This window comes from Leopardus geoffroyi, chromosome C3 (genome assembly GCF_018350155.1).
Source record: "Leopardus geoffroyi isolate Oge1 chromosome C3, O.geoffroyi_Oge1_pat1.0, whole genome shotgun sequence".
Classification (NCBI taxonomy): domain Eukaryota; kingdom Metazoa; phylum Chordata; class Mammalia; order Carnivora; family Felidae; genus Leopardus; species Leopardus geoffroyi.
In genome coordinates, this window is record NC_059338.1 from 24,145,455 (window position 1) to 24,156,454 (window position 11,000).

Genomic DNA, 11,000 nt, shown 5'->3' on the forward strand with positions numbered 1-11,000 from the left:
TATGGAATAAAGACAGTCTCTTCAACAAGTGGTGCTGGGAAAACTGGACAGACACATGCAGAACAATGAACCTGGACCACTTTCTTACACCAGACATAAAAATAAGCTCAAAATGGATGAAATACCTCAATGTAAGACAGGAAGCCATCAAAATCCTTGAGGAGAAAGCAGGCAAAAACCTCTTCGATCTTGGCTGCAGCAACTTCTTACTCAACATGTCTCCAGAGGCAAGGGAAACAAAAGCAAAAATGAACTACTGGGACCTCATCAAAATAAAAAGCTTCTGCACAGCAAAGGAAACAATCAGCAAAACTAAAACAAAACCGACAGAAAGGGAGAAGATATTTGCAAATGACATATCAGATAAAGGGTTAGTATCCAAAATCTATAAAGAATTTATCAAACTCAACATCCAAAAAACAATCCAGTGAAGAAATGGGCAAAAGACATGAATAGACACATCTCCAAAGAAGTAATCCAGATGGCCAACCAACACGTGAAAAAGTGCTCAACATCACTCATCATCAGGGAAATACAAATCAAAACCACCATGAGATACCACCTTACACCTGTCAGAATGGCCAACATTAACAACTCAGGCAACAACAGATGTTGGCGAGGATACGGAGAAAGAGGATCTCTTTTGCACTCCTGGTGGGAATGCATGCTGGTGTAGCCATTCTGGAAAAAGTATGGAGTTTCCTCAAAAAACTAAAAATAGAACTACCCTATGACCCAGCAACTGCACTACTAGGCATTTATCCAAGGGATACAGGTGTGCTGTTTCAAAGGGACACATACCCCCATGTTTATAGCAGCACTATCAACAATAGCCAAAGTATGGAAAGAGCCCAAATGTCCACTGATGGATGAATAGATAAAGAAGATGTGGTGTATATATACAATCGAGTATTACTCAGCAATCAAAAAGAATGAAATCTTGCCATTTGCAATTACGTGGATGGAACTGGAGGGTATTATGCTAAGTGAAATTAGTCAGAGAAAGACAAAAATCATATGACTCCACTCATATGAGGACTTTAAGAGACAAAACAGATGAACATAAGGGAAGGGAAACATAAATCATATAAAAACAGGGAGGGGGACAAAACAGAAGAGACTCATAAATATGGAGAAGAAACTGAGGGTTACTGGAGGAGTTGTGGGAGGGGGATGGGCTAAATGGGTAAGGAGCACTAAGGAATCTACTCCTGAAATCATTGTTGAACTATATGCTAACTAATTTGGATGTAAATTTAAAAAAATAAAAAATAAAACAAGTTAATAAAAAAAAGAAAAATATGTTTAGGTGCTGGAATTGTGAATTATAAAGATTGTCTTTCATATTTTGTGTACATTCCAATAATTATGATTAATCTCTATAAGCATATGCATAATTAATAGCACGTGTGCATTTACCTTATTCAAGCAAAAACACTGTTAATATAAGCCTTAGCGATGGAATGCTCCTTTTTTTAATGTACCTTCATTGTAGTTGTAGATTCAGCGATATTGGATGACTTATTTTTACAGATTAGATTTAATTCTGCATTTCTAGCTTTAAATTCGGTAAAAACCTAGTATTATAACTATGGTCACAAGAAAGTTTTTAAAAAATTTTTTTTATTAGTTTTCTTTATTTTTGAGAGGTAGAGAGAGACAGAGTGCATGTTGGGGAGGGGCAGAGAGAGAGGGAGACACAGAATTAGAAGCAGGCTCCAGGCTCTGAGCTGTCAGCACAGAGCCCGATATAAGGCCTGAACTCACAAACCGTGAGATCATGACCTGAGCTGAAGTCGGAGGCTCAACCGACTGAGCCACCCACGCGCCCCACGAGAAAGTTTTTTAGATAATATTTTAGACAATATTCTATGTAGTGGATACAGTGATCATACACAACGCACAATAATTGTTGTCAGTCTAATGGAAAAAAGGACATTAAGCAAAAGATAACAAGGTAACTATGTCACACAAATTGTAATTGTATAAGTGGGGCTGTAATACGTATAGTGATGAGGAATGCTGTGTAGACTGGAAAATGAAAGAAGGATTCTGGGTAAAGTATATTGATGCTGAGACCTGATGTATTTGAACGTGAAAGTCATCAACATAAGAACTGTATACATTCCTTACTTTATTACAGAAGTAAATTAAATTGCCTTGGGAAAGAACATAGGTAGAGTGAGATAAGGAGAGCAAGGATTGAGTACAATGAACTCTGGCCCAGAAGAGAAAAAAAGGAGACCTAGAAACAGATCAGGAACAAATTAGGGAGGAAGTCATGTGGTGTCATGGAAAACAAGAAGAGCGAAACAATGTCATAAGCCATTGAAAGGCCAAGTAAAATGAGAATTGACACGTTTCCATTTGGATTCATTTAGAAAGAAAATTGGTAAAATTATGAGAGCCTATAGCAAACTTGTTATGTAAACCTTGGGAAATATTTATTAATGTTGTTTGTTTCTAATATAATCATTTTCTTCGTTTTTATATCCAATTTATCTAGAGGTTTTGTTTGTTCTCCATGAACTATTTCCCTTGAATTTTAGTAGAGCCCTGTCAATAACCTGAAGGGTACTTAAGACTTTTACTTCCATCTGAGATACTATCAAATGGATTTTCTAGGTACAAGGCATTTTACTTGTTATCTGTAGAAAATTGTCTCAGAAATGTGCATATTATGAGACACACCTTTAGACTGAGAACCATGCATGATCACGCTGTGATAGTCTTGTTTATCTTATATACCACAGGATTGATTGTACTGGGCCTGTGCTATCCAGGATATCTCCTTTATGGAGATCTCCATCCGCTGTCTACAATATGGTGAATAGTTTCTCTCTGACCCTGAATCTCATCCGTCATTGCTCTCGCCCTTTTGATTGTATATACTGACGACAGATGGCTTATAAAGTTAAACGACATTGGGAATCCACCACTTACCGTATCTCCCTGCTGGAGATTTCTAAACTTAGAATAATAAAGACCAGAGTCCTACAAAGAAATGTCTTTTACTTTGCTGAATTTATCAAATTGAGGAAAGAGCTGTGGGTTCGTATAGTTGATAAAAGCTGCACGTTTTTTAAGCAATCTTTACACCCAACCTGGGGCTCAAACTCACAACCCTGAGATCAAGAGTCACACCCTCTCGCGACTGGGCCAGCCAGGCACCCCAAAGCTGCACTTTTTAATTACAAGGAAATAATCTGCTTATAATTCATTAGCTTCCATTCATCAATCAGGCGCAGAAATAAAACTTGGTTTCATTCTGTTTCCCATCAGGATGTGCTGCTTCTCACCTCTTCTCAAATCTTTCTGGAGTCTAATTGCTGTCTAATACACATAACCTCTGCTCAGTTCTGTGCTGGAGGATTTTAGCTTGCTTCTTTTGCAGTACCAGAGGGCTTTCTCTGCCGATCTCAGACAAGGCTACAAGGTCCACCCTGTTAAACATCTGCTAGAGGCTTGACTTCTCCAGAGAAAATGGAACTGAGAGTCTCCTCACAGATCCACAAATGTCAAGGGAGATCCCACTGCCCCACCCTTTCCCCCAACCTAGGATTTGGTACCAAGGGAGTAAGAGATCGCTTTATTCATCTCAAAAATCTTTGGAGTCCTCAACACAGGGACAGTTTTCTTTTGTCTAGAAGGAGGGGGAAAGCTATTTTGCCTTTCAATTGAATGTTGCTTTTAGAATTCTGGAACAAATTATCTGACAAAGTTATTCTTTACAGAGGACAATCTCTAAAGCACTGAATATTTTTTCTTTCCAGCTTTCAAAGGGGAGAGTGATTAGGTAGAATATGGAGGCAGGGAAAAGCAGATCACTTAATACATAATACTTAGTGCTTAATATATCACCCTCACACATATTACCTTCTTAAATTTAGATTAGAAATGAGGAAAGCCACTCTGTGTTGTGCTTTTTTTAAAATGAAGAAATATTATTAATTTCAAAGACAGTCTTTATAAAATTGAAACTAAAATTCTTTTGAGTGAGGATAATCTTTTCTCCAAAATTGATTCATTTTTTTTGTCTATGACATATTTGTATGAAATCTAGTAAGGATGATTTTTTTTTCATACTTTAAACAGCCTTCTGTCAAAATTTAGTCAATTAGAATTTGTCATGAATATGTGTATTTTTTTTATTTATTCTATTGGGAAAGAAATTATTATCTTTAATATTCCTTTACCCTTTTGAAGATTATTTTTGTCATGTCTCCATTTCACTTGTTAAATATAGGAAGCACAAAACAATGAAACATAATGTCAGTATTAGTATGTTTAATTAAAAAAAAAAATAATGCCCTCAGCTTATTAAACTATCTTTAGCACAAAACATGATATTTATGTCATAGGATGGCTTTCTATTATTTTTCCTTCATTGTAGAAACACAAAATTTAAATTTTATTTCAAGTTAATATGTATCTTGCTATTGATAAAATAATGAAAGAAGAATTAAGGCAGATTTCAGTTACATTTAATTAAACTATTAAGCTCAAGAAAGAACCTCTGACCTCTGAAATAAACTGAAGCATTGGAAGGTTTAAACCAGTCTCTTTTCTTGTTCATTAATAGATGATTAGCAAAATATTTTTGTCCACAATTTAAATTCCTAAAAAGAGATATATTTTAATTATGTTATTTTTAAATTAGTCATATCTGATACAAAGCAGCATACTGCTAGTTACATTTCTTTTAATAAACTGCATGATAAAAACACACCATTTATTTTGGTAAGTATACTTAGAAATAAGTAATATGAACCTATGAAAATCCCATTTCCACTAGATTTAAATGCATTCACTACCTTTATGAATATTCCAAAGGGAATATGCAGACTAAATTCCAAGTATTTTTAGTTTGAACCATGCTAATAATTCACCATCTTTGATCCACTAAAACAGCATTTTCATATCATTCCATTTAAGAAATAGAATAAAATTTACCACATGGTAAAACTTAAGCTCAAGGCATTGAGTCGGAATAAAACTTGCCAATGATTTTGTGAATGGTCCTTTATCTTATATTTTTATTGTGAGGAGGGTGTTTCAAAAATCATTTGGAATTATGACCTCTAAGTAATGAATTATAACTTAAGTAAGGGACAGATATGCTGTGGTTTCTATCGAAGATAGTGTATTTGCACAGCACTTTTCCCTTTACAATGTGATTTGATGTGTTTAACCTCATCTGTTACTCAAATGGATCTGACGATGGAGGTGGGAAATACAGAACATTCTGCCAGTAGGGAAATTGAAATGTAGTGGAGTTAAGAGGGTGGCAAGGATTACAATACATCAGCAGATGACAGAGCCTGGAGCTGCACTATCACATGTCCCCAATTTAAGGAGAGTGGCTGTCCACAAAAGGCACTGTTTCTCAAAGAAGTCTGAATGTACAGTTCATTGTGCAGCGGCCTCCCACGCATTGGGGAACTTTTCACATTCCCAGCGCCTCCCCATTACATGCCAGTACTTCTACTGACATTTACTAGGCAACCAAACATTACCCACTATTTCCAAACGTTCACTGGTGCACATTTCAGTTCCAAATGATAACCACTGCTAAATTGTAGAGCAGCGTGTTCCAAACCAGTGAAGTTCACTTGACTGAACAGAAAAAAAAAATATGGCTGTATGGCATACACAAGCAAACTGAAGGGAAGCTGGAGGGGTCTGTTGGGTTTGATGTAAAAATAGTTTTCTTTCTTTTCTGTATGCATTTTTGATAAATACAGATAAAATACATGGTACCTTAGAATATAATAAATATAAAATTGGCACTCAACTTATATATAACAGTTTTGCAAGTTATTTGAATGAGATCTTAAACTTGCTTTCATGAGCGTATTTTGTACCCAAATCTGCTTGAAATAACTATGCACAATTTTGGAACACATATTTTTCCTGATTTACTCTAAATTTTTAGTAATCAACACCAATGAACACTTTGTAAGTGGTAGCACATGAAAGTACAGTATTTATTACTTTTTCTCCAATTGGCAGACTCTTCTCTCCTGTAATTAGATGGAATTTAGTGGAATTATACTTCGACTATGGATCATTTTCCCAAATATAACATCTCTTCCTCTTCTTTCACTCCACAAACAAAATGTTGAAAATGTTGTGATATAGTAAGTGAAAGAATCCTAAATTCCACATTTTTCACATCGAGAATCTCCAAATAGTAGAAAAGCATGTCACCAACACATACAAAAATAACTCCACTACGATTCAAATTATAACTAGCATAAAAATTACGGGTAAACAATTTTAACTTCTTTATTTTCAAAATGAAAAGGTTGTCCTAATTTCAGAACCCTTTGTCAATACAGATTAATGTCTTTTTTAGTGGTTCTTTACTGTCAGCTTAGTTTCATGTGTACAGAGGTATCAAATAAGATATATAGTTTTAAAATATTTCTTTTATTTTGAAGCTCAATATACATACAGGAAAACCCATGAAACATGTATGTAAAATTTAACACATAACTATAAAGTGGGTATCTATATAACCACTGTCAGGTCAAGAAACCGAACACTTCTGCTAAAAGGCACAGAGTGCTCTCTCCCTCCTGCTGTAGGACATAATCATGACATCACTTTTTCTTGTGCCCATGAATACTTCCTAAACTAAAAATTAGATCAGTCTCTGTCTCCTCTCTCTCTCTCTCTCTCTCTCTCTCTGCATCTCTGTCTTTATCTGTGTATGTGTGTGTGTGGGGGGGGGAGGGGTTGGGGGAGTTAGTTTCAACAGATTTTTCAAACATTTGGTGTTTAAAAATTAATTTAAGCCATTACTCTTTCTGATATTCAAGTTTTTTTCCCCCTCTAAATTGGCTAGTGGAAACCTCAAGCTGATTTCTAAGTTCTTTTGACAAGCTTCCATCAGTCTTGGAGCAATATTATTTCCAGGCTGTTTTTTAAAGCCAGAAACTATTCTTTGACAAATTTGCAAGATTAACGATTCACACAAATTAGTCCCCTCTAATGGGTAAACTTCCATCAAAACTTTTCCTTTGCTGTCTAATAGTGACTCTTGAGTAATCTATTTCTCATTTTTGGGGGGCAGGGGGGTTAAAAATTATAGAAAGTTGGGGCACCTAGATGGCTCAGTCTGTTAAGTTTCTGACTCTTGGTTTCAGCTCAGGTCATGATTTCACAGTTGGTGGGTTCAAGCTGAGAGGCTCTGTGCTGACACTGTAGAGCCTGCTTGCGATTCTCTCTCCCTCCCTCTGCCCTTCCCCTATTTGCTGTCTCTGTCTCTGTCTCTTAAAATAAATAAATAAACTTTAAAAGGTATATAGAAAATTGAATGGTCACAGCTTAGATTGTTTTACATTAACAATTACATCACTGAAAATGGAATTCAGACCTAGAGGCAAACTTTGATATATAAGAGCTTCCCTTCCATGCCAGTGATCAATTTATGGCCTCACAGTTCCAAATCCATTCTTCATAGTGTGTTCTGTAAAAATGGCCCTGGCCCTTTAACTATTTCTCCTATTCCAGCTGGCCGGATGCTTATATTTGTCAGTAGAAAGCACTGGAGGGATACTCAACTCAACAAGGAAAAGCTTGTTTGGTTTTGATTTTCTTCTTTTCCTGGTTCCCGTGTGCCTCCCTCACCAGCTTGCTCCCACACACATTCCTCAGTTCCGATTCCCCAATGAATGGCTTGCCTGCCTTCTGCTGCTACAGTGAACCTCTCCTCCAGAAACAGGATCTTGCAATGCGTGGCAGGCAGCCTGCAGCTTGTCCAGGCAACCCTTCGGGAGGCTTCAGAGCACAGTGCAGTCTGCAGGGCATGCTGCAGAGAAGTTTCTCAGGGCTCCCTTTTGACTTCATAGCAAGTTCTGAAGCATAGCGCCTCTCTGAGGGTAGCTTTCCCAGGTACCCCGGAGGGCAGATTTATGGCAAGTTCTGCCAGTGAGGCACCATAAAAATGTCTCTATCATCCGTGAGCCACAGCTGTTGCCTTTTCCAGCAGGGTCAGTATCTTAGTCTTGCTTTGGTGTGCAGGTGGAGGGACTGTCCTTTGGGTGCCCTATCACAACTCTAGGCATGATGACCTCCTTATACATATTCTTTATTCTTTAGGTATCTTTATTTCTTCACTAACCAATTCCCCCATTACTTCAATCTTGTTACTATAAAGAACTCTTTATATTAAACTTTCCCTATTCAAATTCCAGTGTGGTTTCTCTTCCCTGAATAGATTCATACTGATACAGAATTGATACCAGAAGTGGATCCAGGAGCTAGAACTGCCCACATGGGATTTTGCCATTGGTTTGGTCCTGCCCTTGGACTTGAGTACCCTTCTGACCTCCTCACTAATAACAGATGAGATGCTAGTAATCCATGGCCTGTAGCAGCACCACAATTAACTAAGCTATCCCTTGTGACTGTGATGAAGCACTATCTGAAGCACACGGCCTTGGGAATCAAAGGAAATCAGGATTGCACTTGAGGATTATCACAGGAATCATGACCGTGGTGCAAGATGAGTTCTTTTTTTTTTTTTTTTTTTTTCCTTTTTTTTTTTTCTTTCAACGTTTTATTTTATTTTTGGGACAGAGAGAGACAGAGCATGAACGGGGGAGGGGCAGCGAGAGAGGGAGACACAGAATCGGAAACAGGCTCCAGGCTCTGAGCCATCAGCCCAGAGCCTGATGCGGGGCTCGAACTCACGGACCGCGAGATCGTGACCTGGCTGAAGTCGGACGCTTAACCGACTGCGCCACCCAGGCGCCCCAAAGATGAGTTCTTTTGAGAACACTCGAAGGTTAGAGAAAAAATGACAACTCTCAGCTCAAGTCATTTCTTGATAACCATAAAGCTTCTATGATAGCCTTAAGAATCTCTTAATTTTTGTAGCCACATGGTCTATGTGGCCAGAAATCAAATGCAAAATTGTGGGCTGCTAGATTACAACAATTGAATTCACAGTCTCACCAAGCTTTACATGTAAAAATTAGTCAGTGAACCCTATAATAGGCAGATGGCCTGAACGGTTGGATGGCGTGTTTCGTGTCAACCAGGAGGATGTTTTTGAATGAGATTTACATTTAAATTGGTAAATTTTGAGTAGATATATAAGAGCTTCCCTTCCATGCCAGTGATCAATTTATAATTTGGGTGAGCTTCCTCTGATCATTTGAAGGGCTCTCTTGAGCAAAATGGAATTCTGCAGATGGGATTTGGGCTTGAATTGCAACATCAGCTCCTCCCTGGTTCCCCAGCCTGCCAATTCAACCTGCAGACTTCACTTTCCAGCCTCCATTATCATGAGTCAATTCCTTACAATAAATTCCTTCACTAAATATAAATATCAATAATATAAATACAAGTGTAGACATATAGTTAAGTTAGAGATAGAGACACTGCTTCTGTTTCTTTAGAGAATTTCTGACACAAAGGGGACACTCAATTTCCTGGAGACCCATCATAATCACTTCTCGGTTCTGCTGAACCCATAACTGGTGTCAAATTTCAGCATGCTCCAAGAAGACAAGTCTATGCTACACTTCTGGAAGAAATAACGTAGACACTATCCAAATTGCAAGATTTATTTGCTACACATATTGACAGAAATCTGGGGACCATGTGTGGGAGTGAATTCTAAGGGAGTTAGACCAAGAGGTGAGAAATGTTACAGTAGTTCGTGCCAAATTATTTAATGTAGGTCAACTTGCAGAAATTCCAGCTTTAATGTTCTAGCTGGTAGCTAACTTGCTTGAGTGATAGAAATGGGGGCTCAATGGTATCCTATATTTAACGAGGCTGAAGCGCCTGAGCTTTCTTAGCATGATGCAGAGAAATGAATAAAACGATCCCCTCATTAAATCTCAGCTTCTCAGAAATAACTCTTGATTTAACGACTATACATCGTTTGTTATTGTAGCCACATAGTCAATACACAAACTTATGGAGTGCTTCCTTATTACCTAATTTGTTTCAAGCATTCATGTCCACTTTGAATAATCTTTCCCTCGGTGCTCATTTTGGTATTTCTTTGCAAAACACCCAGTGTTCTTCCATATCTCTGTGGGATTTTAACTGTTTTATTAACTGGGCACATTAATCGATGTCTGAAGATTCACTGATCTGCAATGAAGACTTTTATCAACTTCTGAATTAATGCCAACTTCGTATCATCTGGAATGTAATGCATTTTATAATAATATTATTCTGAAGTGATATCTTTTTATTTGATTCATAGTCCAGAATGTGGTGTTGAAAATTTCCTTGCTGGATGATGAAATGAGAAATTCTCTCCTTTTGTCAGGTATCTTGGTTTTAACTATTAATAATGTCACTTTTTCACTTGCTTGTTAAGCTCCGATACTTTTTTTTTAATAGCGCTTAAGAAAGATCTGTACTTGTTACCTATCTTTTATTTATAAATATTTCAACGTGTTCTTTTCTTGCATAAAACGATTTATTTGTAGTAACGTGGTATCAGAGTTTGCTTTGTACCACTCTTTTATTTGAAAACTTTTCCATGCAAGTAAATCTTTTGGGCTGAGAGAGCAAAGCCGCAGGGCATACAAATCCATTTTGAATAATTCATATTAGTTGCTCAATTTGTAATAAAATTTTTGGAAGGAACACTATGCCTGCCTTGCAAATCTGATGACTTTTCACATCTAAATTACAAGATTTGACAATTAACAAGACAAACTAGGGTGTATGTGAGAGGAAACTGTGGTTAAATGTTACACACTGAAGAAGAATGTAGACTTCATTGCTTTAGAAATATTCAAAACTAAGTCACCCATGTTCTTAAAAACACTTTTAAAAATCATATCAAAATTATGTTTTGATATGAATGTTATTCAATAAGAAGAATGTTATTCAACATGAATTTCATTAATATAATAAAGTCCAAACATTTTCTGAAATAATAATAAAATGTATACTCGTATATGATACAATAGTAAAAAATATTTTTCTATAGCCATAAAAGCAAACACTTTCCTGAATTTAGT